A 25,539-nucleotide genomic window follows, 5' to 3' on the forward strand; every position below is an offset into this window, starting at 1 on the left:
TTAATTAATCTCATCAGCTAGACTTGTGCTGTAAAATACTCGAGTATCACACTTCCAGCCGCCATTACGCGACACAGTTTTTACTCCATCATCCAACCCGAGTCGCAATGAGTAATAGAAAGATTGGCGGTGAAGTATGGTTCCTACATTCAGGGGATTCACAAGGGTTGAAATGAACTCCGTAGAGTTGTCTGCACTATGTTATTTCTTTTCTCTTTTGGAAGCGGAGCTTTGTGGCAAAAATGCAATTATATGAAATCTCCGACATGTGTACGAGTCATTGTAGCATTAAGTATTGTAAGAAGCTACTCAAGTGATTACTTTCGCGTCAAAGTAGACAGCAATGTTCACTGTACATAATCCAATATTCGCGAAAGTAACCAAGTAGTGAACAACATTTACTTTCCTTTCCGATACTTTTGTCAGCGTCGTATATCACGCGTTATGGCAGTATTGATTCCCCACGTAACACAGTTTTACACTATCCGGATTGTACGGCAGGCATACGAGAGGTTGAAACAACCATTCCTCGGCAGTATTTAGTAACGAATACTGTGACAAAAGTATTGCAAATAGCCACATCCTTTTTCCGAAACGATTGGTAATGATAATTTACAAATACTTTTAAACGCCATTATGTGTGCCACTGCTGCTTTGCTGACGTTGAGAGCTACTAGCGCTCACATGTCGCAAATTTGCTGATTAGTTTGTTTCAGTTACAACGTAGGCATCTATAAACGTCAACAACTATTTTGCTGTCGTCAACGAAACGATCTCTCTTCGTGGTGTACTTACTATTTAAATTTTGTCGACTCAAGCGTACGTAATGTCGGCAGTCTAGTTTTGAGCTGGCGAGCGAGCCAAGGCAAATGTTGAATAAATTTCAAATCAACGAAATGGAAATAGGGAAGGTTATATCGTCACGTATGTCCGGTGGAAATTGAGCTTATACCCGTACAGTCGACTGACGTCTTGGACTGGCGGAACACGTCGGCCTTAGTCTAGGCTAAGGCGTCGATGACACTTTATGGTTCATTTACCTTGTCCGCACTAGTAGCTTCTCTACTCCTCTGGAAGCACTCCCAGTCGCTCTATAACGCTTCCGCGTCTGTTCAAGGCGCTCGTTCTCTCTTTCTCTCTGCGTCTCCTCCTCCTCTTTCAAGCCTCTCTCTCTCTCTCTGTCTCTCTCCGCACTTTATACGGCTAAGCGCCACTATGCTACACGAGTTCGAGTAACGTATCCTGATAAAAAAGTTCAAAGTCGTTTTTCATAAACACTCTCTTCGTTTCGCATTGAAGTCATCGGCGTGTTTATATCTCTTTTCCGAAGGACGTAGCAATACTCAGATATGAGGTTTAAAAGAAGACCGTCTGCCAGATCGATCATTATATTCTATAACAATCACTTGCAGTTTGTCGAAGGATTTTTTTCAAACTTGAATAAAACTTCCTGCGTCATTCCGCACGCTCAACTGCTGCTCCTTATCCGCTTTACAAACATTTCTCAACTTTCCACATAACATTTTCCATAGGGCATGGGTCAAGACACAGGAAATTACTCATCTCTGGTGTGTTTCAATTCCGCAATTTTTTGCTCATCGTGCCGGTTTAGTCAGTCCTGTCTGCGCGTCTTGACATTTTCATACTCTTATAATTGTATTTCTTTACTTGTTATTCGACGAGTTCCATTTCACGTGCGTGAATAAAAAAAAAAAAATAACTTCCACAATCAAATGTCATACGTTAACCTACACTGATAAGACCCAATTTTTGTCGAGTTCGCGAATAAAATTACCCCTTATTCCCCGTTTTGTCCTACGCTCCGGTGCTTGAGCCGGAAGCTGAACAAGTCGAGGAAGAGTGTCATTCTTCATTACGAGATCACCTCGTTGACCCGCTTGATTAAAATATTTTCGTAGGGGGAGTTACAACGTTATTATGCACGGTCACGTTGCACCCGACGCAAATGAATTCGTTTTCAAGTCAAAAGTGAGACCGAAATACAGTTTGAGAGGCGAGGCTGAAATCTGGTGTTCTCATTTCAAATTCAAATACTTTTTTATAGTGTTATTGACCTGAACCTGCCGTTAAAACCAAACGATAACATCTTTTAATCGGTTCCGGAATTTACGAGCCAATGATCAAGGATACAAGCTGATTCCATTCCTTTCAGTGAAGTTGGCAAAAGCGTCTGGAACTAGCAGAGAGTTCCACGGGTCAAAGTGATATCACGAATCAAGAATTTTACAGTCCAAGTACCGTATCAAACGAGAGTACGATCAAATGCAGGGCCGTATAGACTGGCCTGAGGGGCCCAGGGTCGAAGGTTTTTTTCCAGTCAGACAACACCTTCCTCAAGTGACACTCGCGAGAAAGTTCCCTTCTATACGGAGCGGGCATAAACGTTGCGCAATTTATTTGTGCACCGCTGTACAACGGCACGAGTCCAAACAAATCCCTTTCTCTAATCGAAGTCCGACGCATTGCGTGACTTTTACCACTAAACCTTTGTAAACTTCTCAACTCTTCAAAGTATCGCCGATATCCAACTCAAGGAGGTTCGACGATGAGTACGTACCGTGCCGGTATAGGTATCAAGAGAGACTCCTCGACCACCCGAATGAAAAGTTTATAACGCTTCAAATCCCGTGACTAATTCACACCGTGCGCATTCGCCCGTCAACGAGTCCGAACTTTGGACAAAATTATGAAACCGAGAACTACCCAGCGACGTCGACTTGCCGGTGGAATTTTTTACTTTTTTTTCTTCTATCGTTGGTTGCATCACACCGACACTTCAAGCTTGATGAAACACGTGAAAGACATTTTTCGTTTTCTTCTCGGCGGTTTTTTTTTTTTTTTGTCTTTCGGTGTATTGCGCAGCAAATAATGTAGCGTTCAATCGTTTGCTGTAAGGAAATTTATGTCGCTTCTTCGATGCGATCCTTCATACGTATTTCGCAACTACCACTTGGAGGAACTGAGCTGTTAAGTTTCCAAAAAATTTTCGAGCACATCCACGCATTAATTTTGTAATTTGCGTAGAGTCTTTTTTTTTTCTCGCATCAAGTGCGCGCATACTTTCACAGCTCGTTGCTGCAGAATCTTGCCATTTCATTTGTTTCTTCTTTATTTCGGTATAATAAACTCACCGACTTCGGATACATGACCGAGTATAGGCACCTTATGTAACCGACTGATCGCTGTCTGTCGCGGCTATACGCGCTGTACACTCTGATTACGTATTAACAATTCCGTAATAATTTTCTTCTGTTTGAAGAACATTGGCACCTACGTAATATTGCGCCAACGTATCGTCGATATTTTTCTTTCTTTAGACTCGGGACTCGCTTTTGCTCATCTCTTCCTGGAAAACAAATTCTTCCCCATATTTGCCGGTGGAAGAAAGGAGCCGAAGAATCCGTGCGATCGTGGCAAAAATTTCTCGACTCTAAAACCCACTCAGTTCGGTAAGCTCGAACCTGAGCCCGTCGCTCTTTGTTCATCCAGCTTGTCTCGTCAGGTCGTAGCTTATCCTCTTCGATGAGCGAGAGGCGCGTGCTTTCAGGATACCTGCATATCCATTTGTCTGTACCTCAGACTCTGAGTTTGGAGCCGTCACGTTTATTTTCTTAGGGTCGACGGTGTATAACCTAAAGGCAGTGTAGAACTTTCCAGAAACGTTTGCCGGATGGCTGCATGGCTGTGGCGCCGTCTGAATTTCTTCAAAATTACTCCAGAAAGAAACATTTCGATTACTAATTTTTACTGTACGCCCTAGTCGATTTCGACGTGTCGTATATATCGCGAAATATCGCAGTCAACGTATTTAAAACGCAAAATTTCTTTATTACAGGGTGGCTACACACCTGAAAAATCTGGAAAAAAACGGAAAGTAACAGTTTCCTATCGTGGGAATTAAAGATGATTTTTCGAGGTAGCAAATTTCTTTTTTTTCGTTGAGAAAACAAATTCACTTGAACTGATTTTTCTGTACATAATATTCTTCTTGAATTCGAATCGAATTTGAACCGAATATAGAGTTAATACGCCGAACGATTTAGGTCTTAGGTCCTGGAAAACCTGGAATTTTCATGGAATTTTTTCCCCGAAAATTTGCGCCTACCTTGCAAAAGTATCTTCCTCTTCATAGTCCATCACGTTTTCCGCCTCGTGAGTAAGGCTTTCGCTGGTACTGGTCATCAATGGTTATCTGCCGGGACCTTGAAGTCATATTAATCCATATCTTTCTGTCACTCGAATATACCTAGCGGCCTCCTCCTCCTCCTCCTCCTCCTCCTCCTCCTCCTCCTCCTCCTCCTCCTCCTCCTCCTCCTCCTCCTCCTCCTCGAATATTCCAATTATCATTTGCCCAGTCGTTCGTGCCGGTTCACCGGTTGATCGATCTGGCGTTCTTCGAGCCAAGCGCTCTTCCTTCCCCTATTCGCTCCGAAAATCTCACGACTAAAGAGTTTTACCGAAAATATTTCTATTCTTTTTTACCGCTCTCCTGAAAAGGAATAATTAAAATTTTAACGAACGTCTGACACAAGCAATCAAGCCTGCGGGAAAACGTGAAAAATCACCCTCTCGACACGGGCTTTGGATCCGTGTTGCGAGAAAATAGGGCTTTGACAATCGTTTTCCGGCATTCTATAACGCGTCCAGAGTTGCGCAATGTTCAGCTCCGAACTGCTCTAGCTGCCACACGATATGTTTACTCCGGTGCATCGCGACGAACTCAATTTTCCCCCGTCGTATACTTCTCGTGTTCCAGGTGGTCGACTCCTGTTTTTCTCATGTCAATTGCGAGACTGTCAGAGATACTTCCGCAATTGTGGCTGCTGCTGATGCTGCGAGAGTCGATCGATACCTGTATACCAGGTACTTTTACCTCCTTCCTTTCGTTTCTGACCGTAGTAGGTACTTGGATCGAATGAAAAGGGTTCCGTTCATGCGCCGCAAATAAACTTCATATCAGTCGCCTATAACATACGGAAACGGAGCCGAGGTAACGGATAAGTGACACCGCGTGCAACTGGCGTTATACAAGGTATCCATTATATATATCATGTGGCCCCTGTACGCAGATGTTTACGTGTTACGGGGTACCGTATTATCAACATTACGCACGAGTCGTTCTCGTTACGTCTCTTGGATGAAGCAAAAATAATTTTCACTTTTCCGAAACCTCAATTTTTCAACATCTTGTAGAAAGAAAGCATCATTTGTGAAAGAAAGCTCACGTGGCGAATGATAACGGTAGGTAATGTGGGGAGAGCCGTGTCAAAAAGACCCAATTACCTTACGCCTGTGGTCAGCTTTTCTACCATCGACTCTGACGTCGAATGTGTTACGCGCGCGTTCCTTGTAACGATGCACAGCAGCCTCTCTTCGTCGTTGGATCGTTATTCCTCGTCCATGCACCATTACACGTGTACAATCGTAGGGACACCGTGGCCGCCATCCAGAGCATTTCAGGTTTTCAAACTGGTCGGTCAGCTGACCAGATAACGGTAATACAATGGCGTAGAACTCGACAAGGTCCGGTCACATGGTCCCGACGATCGTTCGTTGCGTGCAACTTGGGCTTGGGTGTCCACCTTTAGGATTTGATCGAAAGGCGGCGACATGCGGGTATCGATGATGCGATTGTGACTGTTGCCGAGCAATTCTACGATCAAGTGTGTCGTCTGTCATTCGGCTAACCAACGTCACAGTAATCGATTGATGCCGTAATGTTATTTTAGCTCTTGGTAAAAACTCGCTTCCGTGACACGGAGAGTTTTCCAGACGGATGAGCTCGATGCTCTAAAGTTCTTAATTCGGATTTCGACTCTAGACTCGGAAGCGAAGAACGCATTACCATATTATTTTTTTCGACAGCCTTGTAACTTTAATAACTTATACGGTTCTTGATCTTGAATCAATGACCTGTATCTTTTATTAGATGGGGCAAGGTTTAATCTTCAAACGATCGTTAAACGTATTATGTGAAACATGAGACTGGAGTATTAGTAATAAATGATGACTGTAGACTATAGAGAGAGAAAGAGAGATAGAGATAGAACGTTGTTTAATTTTTTGCTCTTGGATGTGAGAAAAAAAATCACCTATTTCTAATGGCATCAACTTTGACTTTTAATCTTGCTCGTTGAATTATTTTCTGCGTCTCTTCACGCGCAGGGTTCTACCTTTCGTTTTCATATCCGCGTTTATACGGTTTTGGTAATTTGGCAGTCAGACGAGCTACACAGATATTATTATTATACAATACATACGTATATATGTAGGTACACAACAGTCACTGAACCCGATCGATCGGTGTGGGTTATTTAGAGACAAGACGATGCATATTTAATCGACAGAATTTCGATGCCTTGCGTCAATATTGTTGATACGCCGATCAAATATACAAAATTGCATAATTGATTATCGCTGCCTAGAACGGTGGTACGGGTTGTACGTTTACCTGTTGCGAGTGCTGATTTTCATTTTAGTTTCTCACATTTATCGCATCCCAGAATGTAAATTGCACGTTTGATAAATTACGCGTCCAATTCTTTGTTTTTACAAATTCGTTTTTTAATCAACTAGAACGCATGCGGCTTATCTTAATATTCCTGCTTTCGGAACTCTCGAGAAAGAAAAACAATGTTTGTCGTTTCGCTCAACGTTTGCGCTGGCCTGACAATTAACATGTTAATCTGTTATGCCGAGACTTATCTGAGGTCTTCGGGTGGCACGAATTACACGCGACAAAGACCGAATCGGTCCGCGTCGAAATGTTTGTACAACATCGGTTTTTTTTTTTTCATCTAGAATCTGCTGTTCGTTACGTAAGATTGCAGCTCAACCAGAACTCGGAGTCATAGTCGAAGCTTACGGAATAAACTCGATGTACTAATTTTTTTTATAAATATTCCTGTAGCAATAATTTCTTCTTTTTCCTCATATTACTCTTCCATTCAAGTAGGTCTACTTTTTTTCTTTGGATTCTATCCTTGTTTTCTTGCTATTCCAAATAGATGCGAATTCGGTCACGATATCAACTTTATATTACTTATAAATGTTTTTCGCAAAAAATACTTAAATTTATCTAACCCAAATAATAAGTTGTGCGGGTGGTTGCTGATCATTTATCACGGATTGAGTAGCCTTTGCGGAATGGAGATTATACGAATCGCATTTCGCACAAGTCGTATTTTATTATTCAACCAGTGATTTTCCTCGCGTATCGTTGCGCACCGTTCGATCAATCGATGTTAAAACGAACTTCAAATTGATTGACCAAAGCACCGACTAATGATCCGCGTTTCGAGGTTAATCTCGACGTGATGAAACATAAATTGACTTTATACCGATGGATCGATAACATAACGTTATGTAAACATAGGACGGTGAATTTGGCAACAGCTATTGCCCATCGATCGACGCGCTGTTAAATTTCTGAAAATGGGGCATTTTATCTGCGTATAACCGATTTACTTACATATACGAGCATTAACCTTTCGTCGTAAGCTTAATTACAATATTTTAGTATGTAGACAGGTGTATAATAATAACACGTATACGAATTTTAACAGCTGATAATAAAAATCCTGCGAGATAGCAGACGACGGGAATAGATGGATACCTGAAGAATATGTATATACATACTTTGCCGCGGCTCGACGTATCGATTAAACGATAAAACGTAAAAGAAAAATAAGAAAGAAGAGTATAAAAATTGCAAAAAATTGGATTTCCTTTTTTTCCCACGATTCTTGCTTTACGGATGTACATAAAAAGGTATATGTATAATTCATGTAAGTATAAAGGATTCGGGGACGCGCGAGTGTTTGCAGATATGACAAATCGGGGACACCGCGTAATTGCAGTGTCGGTGAATATATTGAAAATTTAATGGATATGTGTTTCGTAAAAACTTAATTATTCCGATAAGTTGGCAATTGAAAATTTCAAGGTTTCATATTTCTCTCGAATTTTTATCCGGTTTTGTCTCAGGCGCGTAGAAGGCACAGCATTTCGCATACCTGAGCTGGAGATTATATACGCGATCTATATGTATTCATACCGCGCGTATAATCTACTAATGAATTCATGCCGTATCATTCGTTTTTACGATTAGAAGATTTACTGCAATCACGTTATTATACGCGTAGTATAATCTTATACACCGCTGTAACGACTTTTGCTCTACGTATAAGTGTATAATATTTCCAGTTGGATTCTCTTTGATTGATAAGATTGGAATTATTTTATAATCTTCCGACACGAGCTTCCAAGGATCTCTGGAATTGGGTCACTTACCTTATAAAGAAATAATACAAGCCAGATTGTACTCAACACTATAAAGAAAAAAAGTTTTTTTTTGTCTATTTTTCAACGTCACAGCCTAGAATTCGAAGTGTTTCGTATTCTCCTTCCGTTCTGTAAAAACCGGCAATTTTACTACGGAAAACTACATTAACGTGTCTCAAAATCCTTGACGTCCACACGGCTGCAAACAAGTCACGCGTTAAAACAAAAAAAATAAATAAATAAATAAATAAATAAAAAACAAATAAAAATAGAAGCAACGTGAATCTGAAACGCGTATACATTAGCGATGTGTGTAAATCTCTAACATATTATAATGTTATACTTCGAGGTTCGTCAATTAATTTGAATATCTCGACGTGAAAGACCTGATCAGTATGGAATATTTTTTCAACGTCAGAAATTTGTTGTTTAATCACCGGTGATCTTTGCTCTGGATTTTCGTATTATTACGGATACCTTTTCCGCGAATCATTATACTTACGTCTACGGGAAACGTAATCGGAATGTCTATGGTTCGATTACAACCGTAAGCTCTGTGAATCGTCGAGCGGAAGCTCTCTGACCGGGAAGCATGCATGTCGGTGGTTAGGAGCAGACGACATTGCGGCGGGTGGCGTGTGACGTGTGGCGTAGGCGTCAGAAGTTCGAACCTCTTGGCACGCGGCAAACCTGACAGTCTTGTCTTGGACACCGAGACGGTCGTTTCTTTTCCGCGACGGAGAGGAGAGAGCGTGAGAGTGACGGATGCGCGAGCTCCACGTGTTTGCCTTGATCAATTGCCGAACGTCGCGAATACAGCAAAATCCCGAAAGCTTTGCAATTTTATTTCAACGAATTGAAATTAGGCTCGTATATGTCGCATCGCGGTTCGTCGATCCTTGTGATTTGGAAACGAAAACACGGCAAAACTGATGAGGAAGATTGAAATCACGAGGACCAGTCATTTGCAATCTCGTATTTCCTCTTCTACCGTAAAACCGACTTCTTATCGATTGCCGTTAGTGGTTTGTTTTTTTCTTTCTTTTTTTATATCGTGGTTTTTTTTATTTCCTATCCCGTATTCAATCCTATCGTCCTTGCTGCCTTGTTTGAAACTGAGTTTCAAGTTTAGGCTGGTGACAGTATAACGCTGGCGGTTGTGCGATGGTGATCGAAACTGTGTCGCTGGTGAAATTAACCTGACATTACACTTTCTGAACACGTCGTTGCAATTAAACATTGTGAATATCGAACAAGCTGCTTCGTTTCTTCTAAACCTTGCTGAACTTTTCTACTCCCTACAATTTCAAGTGACGTGTATATACAAATACATACATACATATATATATATTTATTATATGTATATATATGTATACATATCTGTACTCATCGCGTTAAAATATCGACTAAACCGCGGCGAGAATTCCTTCGGATAAAAGGGTATATAATATAATATCATTACCTCTTGTCTCAAAGTGGTGCGCGAAATTCTCCTTAGATATAATTACCGTGGAAAGTGACTTGAATTGAAAATGTCGCCGAGCTTTCAACGCTGCAGACTATAAAACGCCTCTGGGGAGCTGTGGACAGCACTCATAAAAAGTAAGTCATATATAGACGTCGTAAAAAGTTGATCCGGTATCATTCAAATTCAATTTTACAACATTGGAAAATCCGTTGAGCCTGTCAATTACGTGCGAATTTCGAATATCGAGACTACAAAGAATATCTCTACCCGCGCTGTTTTACAAACAGTCTGTTTACAGCTGATGGAATAAACCCGGTCAGCTGTTTGCGTATAATAACTGCGTCGCAATCACAAATCTTACATGTCGTCTCGCAATAAATAATTAAAGCGATCAGCTCGCGAGGTATTTGGCATATGTTATTATGATACGCTATTTTCAATCTGACAAGGCGCGTTTGTCTTTCACCCTTATCAGAACATTACCGTATCAGCTGTTTGTCGTTGGCCGATGATTATCCGTTAATTTTAATCATTTTTCATCCGTCTAATTAAATATCTCCTGCGATAAAAGAAAGTATCTACATGTATACGGGATACACAATCTGTGTAGTATTGTGTGTTGTATCTGCACGAATCGATTACACGGGTTCTACGCGAATTTTGAACCTGGGTTCTACATGTCAAATTTTCATTTCTTCCACGTAAATATAAAAGAAAAAATAGTTTTATCGGATAAAGTTTGTTTTTTATTTCAACGTGCTGCTACCTGCTGTTTTATACCATCGACCAAAAACTTCAAGACTTTATAAGATTTCTTAAATTAAGATTTTGCTTATTATTCGACGTATAGAATCAAAATTTATTCATTTAAATATAAGCTCGGCAAAAAAAAAAAATAAAAAAAAAAATAAAATAAAAAAAAACAATTAAACAAAAAATTTGTGTTGACCTGTGTCATTTGAACGATATGGTAATTAGTCTGCGGCTAGCGGAAATCGTGGACATATCCTGCCCGACGGCCTTATAAAAACCCATCTGATTGTGAGGTAATTTACAGTCGCCATTGATTGCAGGTGAAGGTCGACGCGTTGTGCATACGCGGCTGTAATTTAGTAAATATCCGTGAAAACGATTTCCTGTAACGCTTCGTCGTCGTCGGATTTCACGGTTGTATCGAATAAGAATAAGAATGAGGAAGAGAGGCTGACAGCCGATATATTTCGCGCACTCGTAGAGGCGATGAAATCTGATACACGTCGGGCGAGGAGGAGGAGGTTGTAGATCGCAAACGGCGAGAGCTATTGTCGAGTAAATGGAAGCACTTTGTGCTCCTATTTTTGTCGATTCGACTCATGCCCTGATGCCTCGGTCTTGCAACATCCATCGACACTATCGCATCTCCTGCGTAACTTCTCACATTCATCCAGTACTCCATAAGTATCGACTTTTTTACTCAGACGTATTCTTCCCTTGCCTGTCAAGCTTCATGGGTGTAATCAAGGAACTCGCATTACCCAAATTGAATTGTAGAAGCTCGCCCTGCGGTGAGAGAAAATTTCTTGTTTGTACAGTTCTGTAAGAGCGAGAAGACGTTGACTTTCGTTCAGCGTCGCAGGAAACTTGGCCTATATCTTGAAAATAGATAATTTTAAATTGGCTAAGAATTGCGTCCTCCGTGCGTCACGAGATTGATATATATATATATATGTATGTATGTATATAAATATATGTAGTTTTGGAATGTTGAGCTGATCAGGCTCGAATTCATAAGCTAGTCGTGGTTGTCAAAAAGCTGTCTTGAACGTTTGACGAACAAGAAAAAATTTTTCAAATCTTGCTCAACTCAGGTTTCAGTCGGGGAAAAATTCTGCAAGTCGTGACGGTAAGATTCTTTCATTTGAGTGACCGTGACTCAAGTCACGGATGCGGTTCTTGCGGATAATAATAGCACTTACTCTTCTTTGCAACTTTCCTGAATCGTGTCCAGAATTTGCTGCGAAGCACGATCAGCGCTGTGAGTAAAAAAAGTAGGTTATAAATCTGCACATGAGCCATTAGTGGACGCAGTTTTGAAGAGGTTCGTGAGTCAGGAATCAATACTTTTTTCTTATCTTATTACGAGATATGTACAGGATATTCAGGATTCGTCGAACTCATGTATTTGCAGTATTTGCTACGAAGATTTTCCTGAAAATACAGATACAAAAGTACGGTCGTAATTATAAACCAGTTGAGCCTAGGTATCGACTTTTCGCATCATATCACTTGAAAATCGTTGAAAATTTGATGAAATTTCATTCGAGGATGGTTAATTTTATTGAGAAAACTGTATTCTCTGCCGTACAACCAAGTCCATTCTTTGTTTCTTACGAACGTGGCGTCGGTAGTCATTTAATTTTTGAGAACTACAGTGATATTGATTTTGATTAAAAAAACAGCAATGTTAAATTTCCTATCAATAAGATTTTTTGTTACCTTTCTTTAAACTGATTTTAAATGAAAAATTGATATCCAAGCTTTCGGTAGCAATTTTAGTACTTACTTGTATTCGATTTATTTAATAAAATGATTTCGAATTTGCGTAATCCCCAACGTTCAGCCATTTTGCGATCAATTTCACGTAGTGGTATCGAATTCGGACTCATCAACTTCGCTTCGATCGGTTTTACACCCCTTCTCTCTTCACTCAGCGAGTAATGTTTGAGCTGAATTTTCCGCCAAATACTTGAAAAGTCCACGTCGTGCCCATCGTATAAAATGGAGCAACTTCGAAAATACGGGGTTGGTGAGAATGAAGAACGAAGCTCTCAACGCGTTCAATTACCTACCGATTTCTCCATTAACGTGATTGGGGAAGAAAGGGGTTCGACTGTACCTCCTAAGACTTGTTGCAATTGGGCGTGTCGATGTGTACGACGGTGGCTTTTTCACACCCGCCTCGAGAGATTTTTCTTGCTTCTTTAATCTCTTCTTTGCTTTTTTTTTTTTTTTTTTTCTACTCGCCAGAAGTAGCTTCAATGGAGCCTGCATATAAATGGGCGTAAATCTTGAACCGTTGAAACTGGTCCGAGGCACGTAACGACGTTCAATCTGCAGCTGCATAGACTCCGAAAATTAGTAGGTATTGTACGAGGCTCAAGTTCGTAAACATTAACGTCAGTGAAAATATCATTATTGTACAATTTTAGAGAATGACTTTCAACGAGTTGCCTTTGCAAAATATGAGTACATTTTATTTATCATGCTTTAGCAAATTTTAGACATTCTTACAGGAGCTGATTAACGATTTTTCCTTAATATGTAGCGTTACAGTAACGGTACTAATTTCAGCCTCGTTCAGTAATGAGGCTGAAATCGGTAACGTTATTGCGATGGTTCCCGCTTCGTTAAAATCGTTATTCCGCAATTTTAGAGATGTTTGAAATGCAGCAAACTATAATAATCAAGGTAAAACATATTCATATTTCGAGAAACTTGTTTACTGCAAAGTCACTTATTATAATTTCTGAGTAGTGAACTTTACTCCGAATGTTTCATTGCGTTAACGTCACTGACTTCAGTTGGCTCGACGACGACTGTTTGTGCAACGGAATCATATGCGTATGCACAATATCCTAGCGAAATGGAAGGCCGATACACGTGTGAAAATGAACCGAAAGCTGGCGTAAGGACGAACATGGATAGACGCATTATAGCTGTGACACACGCGTCGATATACGTAATCGGTGCTTCGAAAATCATCGCTGCGGGTGTGTGGGAATACCGTGTACACACACTTGTACAATAATTATAATTGGTGCAATACTTGAAGGAAAAATAATGTTGGAGTTAGTAAAGTCATAGCAATGATTCATGCTGAGGAAAAAAACCGCCAATTCGCGTTTTTGTAACTGTTTGAAATTCAATGCTTAAACCGTGGGTGAAACAAAACACTCATATTTTGCAGTCTTAGTTTCTCAAAAATCATTGTAAAAATAAAAAAAATTGTGATTTTTTTCAAAACCATATCGCTGCCGCGTTTACTCAATCGCAGGAGCGTATTATTATAACTGCAGAGAACACCCAGCGCGCTAATGTCGAGAGTGTTGAACCTGCGATCGATTTTCAGAAGTGCCTACATACTCGCCGTCTGTGTTTTCAAGCCTATGTGGATTGACCATTCCGCCCCCGCACCGGCAATACCTTCCTCCCTCCGTCAATTTAACAGCCTCGGCTTAATTTCTGAGCCGTTATTCGACACTCGTTACCCTCGCCGCTCCAAAGTCCTGAATATGCACGTATCAGCGCATATTTAACCCCGCGACTTTTCACTTACGAAATGTCCGTTTCGACATCTTTTCATTTTCAGTCTTGTTTTTTAAATCAGATTCTTTCGCCGTATACTCGAAAATTTTGTGCTATCGTAATGTTGGACTAGAGAAAAGAATCAGTGGTAAATGTTTACTCGTGTAGTTGTGTTTAGCTAATTACTCCACAATTATATTCTAGGTTTTTTCGTTTCTCTTCATTGGCGGGGAGTTTGACAGTCGTTCTTATTCAATTATTATAATTTAATATAGCCGATAGATGTCACAATCGTAAGTGACATAACGAGGCGTTACCTTCAGGCGGACTAAACGTCACTCTTCCTCAATTGAAGAAACGGTAAAGCACCGTCGTCGTTCTCAATGGTAAATATATAAACGCGTGGGTTTAGCGGCTCTCTTTGCAGATCGAGTCGTCGTCACACCTCCCGAATTTTTTTTTTTCTTACATATATTAGGGGTGTGCGGGTACTGAATTTTTTCGGGTCAAGTCCGGTAAAGTGGATTGCTTTCGGGTCGGGTACCAAAAAATCCCGAGTTCTTCGAAAATCTCGGTTTTTGAAAGTTTTCGCTTTTTCAAAAATACCGGGATCTCCAAAGGGTACACAGATTTTCGAAAATTTCGGACTTGTATCATTTCCGAAATCCTGGACAATCTGACGGACAATTTCGTAGCCGTTTAGAATTATGAGGTTCTATTCTCAAAAAATCAGACTAGAGGCTCATCGAAAAATATACTATCGAATTCTTTCATATCTGCTTCATCAGTACGTCATCGCAAAATAATTTCATTATAGAACAGTAGGAGTGTGAAATTCTCTGGGATGGGTTCGGTCAAATGGATTAATTTCGGGTCGGGGTACTCGCAGATTTCGGACTACCCGGAGATTTCGGGATTGCCAAAAAACCCAACCCGATGCAAATCCGACCTGAACCCGAGATTTCGGATACCCGCGCACCTCTAATAAATATAATGTATGTAATGTAAAAAATAACATGGAAAAGAGTTTTTTTGCTTTTGGAAATTTAATAAGTCGTTAATGAATATATCGAAAATAATTGAAAATATATATTTTTGTAGAGAATTGAACGCTCCGCAAGAAAAATTGGCTGCATAAAATTCGTAAATGAAATCGTTCATATGTTAATTAACGTTCAAAGTTTAATCAAATTTAATTAACAAATGAACACTTTCATTTGCGAATTTTATGTATCAGAGCTTTTTTGTAGAACGTTAAATTTTCTAAAAAAATACATAATTACTATTATTTTCGGTATATTCTTCATCGACTTATAAAATATCAAACGGCAAAAAAAGTTTTTCACATGTTATTTCCATAAAATACTTTGATCGCAAAACTGACATCTTAGAGTTGACGTAGAGTGATCAAATTTTCAGGGAATTAAAAAAAAAAAATTATTTCAAAGCGTTTAAGCCCCTGGGAGCATAAAAATTCAAAAACAATCCTGTTAAGGACCATCCTGATGAATATATGTATTATATATAGTTACGTGGCATGAATGTTATTCATCTTTTTTCTCTACAGTATTTTCCTCCGTTTTTTTTTCTCTTGCCCCACATTTCGAGTGATCTCTGTAACTTTTTCTCGAGCCAATAACATCGAAAAACCTCTTTCTTCAAGGGCTGACGGTATTTAATTATTACCTACTATTTTAATCATGGCTGCGGAAATTTTTTTTTTTTAATCGCTCTTCCAGACAGCTATACGAAGTAGCTAACAATAAGACTCTACGTTCAATTCAGTTTATTTCGCACAGTTTCCAAGATTCACCTCTTCTCATTTTTTATACAATTTACGTACAACCGTCTTTAGAGATTTGTTACCCTTAAGCTACGTAACCAGGTTTATAACGACGCGCGATTCTGTAATACGTTTAATGTCGTGCAATCGAAGAACAGCATAGCCGTTTACTATCATTTTGGAGGTCTCATCGAGACCGAAAATGTATTTCACCCGTCGACTGCACCCTTACAGCTTCTGACGGTTATTTATTAATTTATCACAAGGGCTGTCTGATGGCGGAGAATTTCTTAACATGGGACGATACTTCACCCACTCTGTCGAACCTGTCAACCCTGTGCTTCGATCAATCTTACACGATTCCCCTCGAAACGTGCGTTTCTGGAGCGCCGAATATTTCTTCCCATAAACCGAACAGCCTACGTTACAATTTATGTATACGTGTAAAACAAATGGAAGTGTCTACCAATTTCCATATTTTTTTTTCATTCGAGAGAAAGGTGGGCTTCGTGTTCTTTCGCCGCTAATTGAAATTCGTAACGGTGAAAACCTGCTGATCGCAGGATGGAGAAAAAAGTTTTGTTACTTTACGGCGTGACTAGGTAATGAATACGTATATCGTATTATAGGGCAGCTCCTTATTCAGTGGCGACAGACTTGCAATTATCTTTCATTAGACCCTATAATGAACGGCGTTAGAGAATGAATTGATATTTTTCAAACCGTGGCTCGGTGAACTCGATCGAGTTTCTCGAGTTATTTATATACGTTTTTTCTAATTTTTCTACAAAGAAACAAAATTTTTTGTTCGTTGTTGAAAAAAAGCTCACTCTAATCGTTCAATATCTTAATTAGACGTTTGCGTATTTCAGAAGCATCGATAAAGAAGCATTGGAAATAATGTGAGAAATAAGTTTTTAAAAAAACTGTTCCAACAAACTGTTAATAATCGAACAGAGCGCCTCACACGCCAGACTGAACGGAATTGGTTCTATTGTTCAGGCGCCGAATAGCTTATACAGAGCAATAGTTTAAGGCTGTATGGATAGGTCAAGTCCCTCTAACCGATACTTGAGCATAGCAAAACCAATAGCATTGAATTTGAATCTCGCGTTAATCCCCAGAGCTATTAAAGTCGCGACAGTGTAAGTAAAAAAAAAAAAAAAAAAAGTCACTTCCGCTTGACCGAGAGAAGCCTTGATTCGACTATAACGTAAATACATTCGTTGATATAAAGTCTAGTCACCTCAGTCTCAAGGCGAGCAATAATTTTGCCCGTATTGAGAGAAATAAATAAGGTGACGTATAAGGAGGAAATGTAAATAAAGCGGAAATACTGTTTCTGCACTTTATCGTGTGTGATTAAAGTTGAAAAAAAAATCATGATCTATAAAATGTCTGATTGCAATTTTTATACATCGATTTTAACATTTTATGTTACAGTTGTGCAATGAAACGTGGAACGGCGAGACGGACGAACTTTGACTTTTACTGAAAACAAGATCAAGTAATAAAGATTTACATACGTTCAATTGTCGAAGCGTCACTTAATTCACGACCCGTTCAATTTATCACGTACACCTGCAGCCTGTATATTACGCGTTTCTTATTCCGCATAATTTTGCCCATTATTTTTTTGCCTTTTTAAAATATACCCGCACAGGTGTATCTGTGTAAAATACCGCAATTTACAATTCACCTTCAAACGTGTAAAAAATACAGTTTCTTGCGTTGTCCGAGAAACAAACGTACCCGATATTTTCAATCGTTCGTTGAAACGAACGTCACTCATTTCACGCACGTTATTAAATTCTTTCTGTTATTATGCTATTGCGTACTGTATATCAGCTGGGACGCGTGTAATGAGATTTGTCAGATTGACACGACTTACCATCACCGTCAGTTTCATACAGCGGTGTCCGTGACCCGAACTCGTATCTCTTGATTATGTACGTCGCGTGGAAAGGAAGAAAAAGAGAAGACGAAAAAACAAAACAAATAAATAAATAAACGAAAAATACTACACTCATTTGGCAAGGGGTTGTGTACAATCACAGAATTGCGAAAATTTACAAGAACAGCAGTTGTTGCGAAAATGAAAAAAAAAAAATAAATAAAAAACGAAAAGAAAAGAAAAGAAACGAGAAAAAACGTCATAAAATAAATAGCCAACAATCTGCGTTCAAGGTCCGTACGATCAAGGCTAGACTACGACACCCGTGCATGCCGACGGATCGCCGCTTCGAGCCGAGGACGGTGAAAGCTCGCTGAATAGCGAAGAGATAGGGTGACGCGGCCTTGCTGATATTATACAATATTGTCGGTTTCACTTTGACGTAATAGAGCAGGACTCTAACGACCCAGAAATTGTGTCAACCAGCTGACAATCGATGTTATTATACAAACTCGTATCGAGGAGGGCACCAGGAAGCTCCCCCCCCCTCTCTTCCTTTCCTTCGAATCGGAAACTCCTGATGGGTGCGAAAAGACATTTTCAAATTCCGGATTCCGAGAGAAAAATGGTAGTATAATATAGGTGAAGGAATTAAAATACCGTCAAACTTATGTGAATGACTTGATAAATGTGAGTGTGATTTATTGATTTATCGGCACTCGGGTGCCGCACATAATATTTGACAAATTCACGGGAAAAGAATTGTTATTTGTCAGATAAATCGACTCTATTGGTGCGCGTTTACGGTATGTATTACGGTAAATAGTTTCTAGTCATGGTCAGTAGGGGGTACGAGAAAAATAGAAAATCACTACGGACTTGTTCAGAAGTCGAGATGTAACAACGAATTAAAAATCCCGTAGGTCAAAAGCCGATAGTGTTGAGCGATAGGAAAAGTATGTCAAGGGGGCTGAACTCGAAGCTTTTTTCCAACGCCGTCGTTATCGAATCTTCGCTTACCGGCGCGGGTAATCCGCATCTCTAACGGTCGCACGATATTGAGTATATGCACACGACACGCATCGTTTCGTCTCAGAAATGATGTAATTTTTTGAAAATTAGAAACCTGGAAGTGTAAGAAATAAAGCATGAAAAAGGAAGGAATCCCTGTCGTCCAATGGGAGATACGATGCTTTCAAGGGTGCTGCGTAGCTAATTCGCAATTCTAAACGATTCGACCGATGATGGTGCGGCACTCCGTTTCTGCACTCGCCATCATTACTGCAGCAGCCAAATGCACGTTCCGCTCTGAAATGAAATTCCTCACGATCCAACGTTTCTCCATCGACCCTCACTATATACGATCCGCAGTTTCGCTTAGTTCCAGTTGCTCGCCACCCCGAGTATTATGGATTTGAGAACGTATCGAGCAGCGTTGTGGCTGCTTGTAACTGCCCCCATTGTTTGTCAAAGTGCACGTCGAACTACCCCTGCTGCAGGAAAAGAGCGGTAGTTATGATTACGTTTACGAATTCGGTTCGTCAACGTTTTTGCGTGCAATGTATGTACATTTTTCATTTCGGCCGGATAGAATTCTCGGACTGGATATTAAATTCCTCCGGAATAAACGTAACGGGACGAGTAAAATAGTATGTCTTTTAAATATTGTGAGATCAAATGTTTCGAACGAATCTAACGTGAAGCGAAACGCACCGTCGTTGCGTAAACTGTAATCACGAAATCCATTTCGAAACTAACCGGCTGGCGAAAGGTGTTCCAATTGCTCTTTCTGGCCGTGAGTGAGCTCCGTACACATCCAGCAGCAGCAACGGCAATAATCACGTACGCGATATAATTGCATGCGAGTCGCCAAATCGCGAAAAGTTACATTGCTGATCCACGTCTTCGGAAATAGCTATATATATGTATGTATATGTATGTATACCATACTGTTCCACTCTTCTTTGTTGGCTGATCTGCGGGTTTTGCTAATGTCAAATAACAGGTTTTGCCACTCGAAATTCTTCCGTTCATACATCACCCGTAATATGTGATTGCAGAATTGTAATCGCGGATTATCCTGTCTCACAACGCACAGCCAGCGATTGTACTTAGTCATTTATTTTATTCACATGTATTTCTCACCTGTCGTCGCTCTGATCAGTGCAGGTTTGCAAAACTACGTAAACGCGTTATAACCTGCGATACATTATGCAAAATCTAACGAAAAATATGCTCGATAACGGTCAGTAAGCCATTCCCTCGAAGAGGAACAATTGCTTGTTTCTTCAAGGTCGCAGAAAACCGAAACCGCCCTGATTTCGCAAAAAATTTCGAGTTTTATTGTTGAGTTATCGTCAAACTCTTTCGCTTTCGACGTGTATACATTAAAATTTGATTGGTCCATAAGGCGCTGAACGAAACGAGCCCGATTTGTCAATTTCACAGGTTTTCAGATGTATCCACGGTCCTTTGAAGTGCGGGTGATTTCGAAACGCCATTTCTCGAACTCGGAAGTTTCACTCGAAGATCACTGATGAATTATTTTTTCTTATTTCCTTTCTTTCGCGGTTCAGTCGAATTAAAGCCACCCTGCTTTGGGACTACCGACATTACGCGGAAAGAGAAGAAGAAAAGGTTGCGCCGAAGCGGCAGCAGCATACGCCGAAATGCTTATAAGCCGATCCTCTGATTCTCATGCAGCTCAGTAGCTCGTTTCATCCGAATTTCCTCCGCCACTGGGTGGTGCATTCATGATCCTGCAGGGGATTCTGCTGGTTAAATAGCTTCGCACGGGTATGTTTGTGGAGACTCTGTACCTTCACCACACGTGCATCGTGTACAGCTGAATAGATGCCTCCGGTGTAATTACACCTCCGGAGGCAAACATACGAACAAGACTTTTCTGCAGGTATTGACTAGTCTAGCTTATGGTGCTGTATGTTTATACGTATACGTTTACACGGTGTATCATATATGTATATATATATATATATATATATATATATATATATATATTCTCCGCGAATGCAACCCGTGTTTCAAAAGAGAGCTCGGACTTCGGAATACCTGGTGGCGCATAAAAGCCATTGACGACGAGGAGAGCCGCCGGTGGTATTGCAGGGAGTTTCATTGAGTCACTCAACGAGGAGGCCTTGCTTTCATAATTGCGCAATGTCGCGATATGCTGCAGGCCAACACAATTGCAAGATGGGAACTTCAGAGTGAGGGGGGATCATTGCTGTCGAAGGATATACATTGAGGTATTGCTTACGTCGCACGTTGTGCCGTTGCTTGCCGGGAATACCAAACGCTCTTAACAACCACACCGCTTCTTCTCTTTTGACACACTGTCATTCCCAACGACTTTGCCTCCTCGGTCCAACGCTTCTTATATGTATAACATACTGGCACAATTTAATGCGCTGCACTTGTTCTAGTTTCGCTCTTTGACCCATATAATTAAATATGTACAAACAATCGTCATGCTTTACATGCGTTCTATATCAAACGGCCATCGTCACTCTTTCGCAACGTTACTCTGTGTCCGTCTGTGCCGTCGCGGAGAGTCGTTGGGTCGTTAAAATCGTATTATCAACTATGATTCGACTAAGGTCATCCTTATTCAACGGAAGCGTTGTTTAATATGCGGTGGACAGAGGTGACAGTCTGTCGTATATTTCTTCAGTGGTCTTGGTGACAAATTGCGTGTATTGACCTCCTACTTATACTCTATGCTTTAGTCGACTTGCAATCGTCTTACCGAACGGATATTCCGGAAATTTGTAGACAATGCTTATCAAATTTGTATTGCACTTGGCTTCGGACATTTATTTTTTCTTTTTTACACACAATAAAGCAATTTGTAGATAATGCGCGAAACCACCTGTGTAACAGCTACTCTTCTACTCACAGTCAGTAATTTCCTTCCTTCGTGAACTTTGACGAATTGAGCAAAACCGTGCCATCGTGTAGTTTGGAATCTAGCGCAACAACTGAAAATTGCAGCTGCGGCTGAAGCAGCTGCCGTTTAAATTACGAGTAAAACATTCGTCTAATGGTCGTGGTAAGTTAAAAAAACGTCTATACCTACTTGATGAGAAGTAGAAGATGAAGCTGAAGCAGCGGTCAAACTTCTTCACTACCTTGTTCGAATAAACGTTAGAACGTTCAGCTGCTAGTTCTGGCTGCTGGCTTCAGCCTCGTGAGTAGAAGTACAAAGTTATTGGGAAACGTGTGAAATACGGTTATGCGGATAGTTGTGGGTAAAAACGTTTGGTCAGAGAAGCGTTGTGCAAACGTCGTTCACGTTTTTGTACTTTTGGCATATATTCGCTCGTGTACTTGAAAGTAAATTTCATTGACATCGTTTCACGCCGCGGTATGGAGCAAACTACTTTGGCGCTATATACGTGCCTCGAATCTTCGACTTATCGTACGGACAAAGATATATTCCCGTACAGCTGTTATTTCGTGTTACATTGTTCTGGTTCTAGCAACACGCGTTTAGGGAACAAGTGTCGTCACGTCATGTCTTGTTGTTACACCGTCTGTCAGACATTCGCGGCACGTTATTGAGCTGTAAAAATACTCGTTTGCGTCAACTTATATACGTATTCAAACTAACGAATAGAATTCAATGCCTGTTGAAAAGTTCGGTTTCTGCATGCGAAAAAGATTCGTCGTTCGACTCAAAGTTCGGAAATCTTTTTCCGCTGACTGTTCACGCGTTGCAAAACTTTTTATCCGAAGTAACACGAGATGGCTCGAAACTGCAGGTACCCGTGAAATTTCTGTTGGTCATATTTTCGATTTCGTTATGTCGTTGGCGGGTTGTATTATCCAACCTAACCGAGCTGTCTTAAGGCGCGGGTATTGTTCCCGTGATATCATTAGTTGGAGCACGTTGTCGGCATCCTGTCTCCGCTTGTTGACTACCGTATACGAAAACTTGTCAACTTTGTCACAGAGAAGTTAGTCCCACCTGTATGACGTTCCCGGGGATCTATACTTGCAGAAATTACCGAACGTCAACTCCATTATATACATAGACAAGATTCTACAGTCGACTTGTAGAATTATCTATTTGTAAAATGCACGGCAATATAATAGCAGTAAGTTAGCAAATTGTTACTAACGGGAAAAAATGATGTCTTGTAGTTACGAACGTAGATATGTTTTGACATTTAATTTCGAATAGTATGTCACATTGTTATACCGCGTCTCGTAACGACGGAAAATTTTTTGATTCTTTCTTCCTTCGACCTCGATCGAAGAAAGCAGCGTGGGTGTTATAGCTGTGTATAATACAGGAATAAGAAAGTTCCACGCCTGTTACCTTCGCACCTCATGATCGGCATGCCAATTCCCCGGGTGACGTGAACCGAATATTTTTTCTCATCGCCCTTTTGACGCAACGACGAAGACTACCCCGGCACCGGCGGTTTCGGCATAATTTTTCGTTTACCCAAGAAAATTCAGGGGATGAAGTATAGGGAATATCATTCCCGGTGTGTGTGATACGCTTCCGCGTTTATATACGCCGTAAAGTAGGTTGACTCTTCCGACGAGGGGGGAAAGGAGCCTATAAAACGCTGACACAGGCGGCAGTCGCCAACTAAAGAAACACAAGTACATTACCAGCTCAAAGTGCTTTGCAGGTACCGCGCCACCCACTGTCGCTAATACTCTCCACCTCCTCCTCCTTGTCGCAGAAGGTAAGACGAAAAGGCAGCGCAGATCAAGCCGAACGGGAGAAACAGAGATGAGACGAGGAAAACTAGGGTAAAAAAAAAGAAGGAAAGACAGACAAACCCAGATAGAAAACATGAAGAGGGCGCTGAGGAGGGAAAAGGACTCGAACACTTCGCGGATGTACAGAGTCACCTACCCTTCTTCTTTTTCTTCTTCTTCTTCTCCTCCTCCTCCTCCTCCTCCTCGTGTTCAACCCCTTTAAGCGTCGGTGGTAGGGGTTTGAGGAAAATTGTGTCAGGTTTAAAACTAGGTCTCCCTTAGCCTCCCGGTGTACGGTACGTTGGCGGACGTCTTACGCCCCCGTATACATATATACGTGTATACTGTGACACGGTACTTTACCGTCGCGACGTTTTGTCTGAGGGTTTTGGCGCCTGGGGCCCTGTACACACGTACAACACATACAGCCGCGTAGCTCGTATGGATATGGATCTTTTCCCGCGTCGACGACGACGATGCTGGCGCCAAACGTGAAACGAAGATGCCGAAAAAGTGGGGGAAAAGTGGTGGTAGAGAGAGTTTTATTGCCTGGGTTATTCGTCTTATTCGTCAAAAACCTTTTTCCCAACTCCCGGTCGTACAACGTTAAGTAAAATTGCACGATATGTGGAAAGCTGTTGAGAATTTCTGTACAGGTGTGCACAATATCCGACCGACCGACGCTTTTCTGCATGTCAGAACACCATTGATTTACAGCATGAGTTCACATTCCGCAGATGCGCCTTGATTCTTTGTCGCCTACTCGGCCGTTACGAAATGTTGTCCGGTGTTACGATAATTTATGCTGATGTACGTTGATATCGGTACTAATTGTTCTGATGATGACGTCTGAAACGCGTCAATAATTAGGATTAAACACGTGGATTTACGAGACTCCGAATTGTATCGGCTTTACAGGACGGAGTATAATATTCCACTCCTACGTTTAATCTCGCTCTTTGTTTCGAAAATAGATATTAAAGTATGCCCACTGTTGTAGAGGTCTCGCTTTCTGGTGCTGCTGCGGCGTTGTGAGAATCGAAACGACGTTCGCGGTTCAATCAGGCGTACACGAATTGTTTGCTGTACGAAATGCGGGGCGCATTGTGTTTCAATGCGCCACGTGCATGGTGTAACCATCACGTTTCCATAACGCGCGTGAGTGATCGAATTTTTCATAACGATGTTGGAATCACAGCTTCGACCTTGTTACCGTGAATTAACGACCGTATGGAGCTACTGGCTATATATTCCACCGTACGGTCTCGTATCGTCATGAATAACGCTATGCGTGAAGAAAGAGGAGAGAAAAATGTTAAGCTGTGAAAAGTGAACGTCTCTCGTTACAGGCATCGGTAATTCGCTGGTCATAATCTTTATTGAACAAAACCAAACGTCACGATTTCACATTCTATGTCAGGGGCTTTTTTACTTACATTTACTTTTCTCCAATCACGTGATTTCCCCCCCTTTAAGGAGCTAGAGGGGAGAGGGGGGGGGTACAGCTTGGGCGGTCTAAAATTGGACCTATTTTTAGATTTTTTTTTTAGTAAAATGAAAACAAATGGTGCACTTTCAGTTTCAGAGATTTATTTTTTTTATAGTTTCAAGAACATTTTAGAATTTTTTTTTTTATTGAAATTAATAGTCAAATGGTGGCATGACGCATGTAAGTAGCGAACGACCACGTTGTCAATCCGGTGGCGCGGATTCAATTTCTATCCGATCGACTTTGAAATTTGTACATAATCTGTGTAACTTGTTTATCAATTCAAGCTCGTGGCTAGATTTTTGAATTTCAATCCCGACATTCTTTTATAACAATTTTATGCAACAATTTTTTGGTCGATGAATGAATTTTAATGTTCATAATTTTATTTACTCGAATCAAATTTTTTTTTAAACATTTAGGCTACGAGGTCGAACCCAAAAAGGTGTTTTTAATTCTGAAAATTTTTTCTATTTGTTGTAAGTCGGACAATGATGTCAAGAGATGAGCCACCGCGAAAGCCTTCGAATTTGGAGCCAGTCGCTACTTAATTATAATGAAAAAATTTCTAAATGTTTTACAAA

At 40.7% G+C, this 25,539-nt stretch overlaps 1 long non-coding RNA gene across 2 annotated transcripts in view; it reads left to right on the plus strand.

Moving 5' to 3' along the window:
• Positions 1–9,022: 9,022 nt before the first annotated feature.
• Positions 9,023–25,539, plus strand: part of LOC124212975 (uncharacterized) — a 28,756-nt gene continuing 12,239 nt past the window's right edge. Inside the window, exons 1-2 of one of the 2 annotated variants that reach the window (XR_011176274.1) lie at positions 9,023–9,910; positions 12,779–12,889. This is a non-coding gene — a long non-coding RNA (uncharacterized lncRNA). Of the gene's footprint in view, positions 9,911–12,778; positions 12,890–17,282; positions 17,347–25,539 lie in introns of both variants that reach the window. The other variant, XR_006881782.2, reaches the window with a different exon arrangement.

This window comes from Neodiprion pinetum, chromosome 1 (assembly GCF_021155775.2).
Source record: "Neodiprion pinetum isolate iyNeoPine1 chromosome 1, iyNeoPine1.2, whole genome shotgun sequence".
NCBI classification, from domain to species: Eukaryota; Metazoa; Arthropoda; class Insecta; order Hymenoptera; family Diprionidae; genus Neodiprion; species Neodiprion pinetum.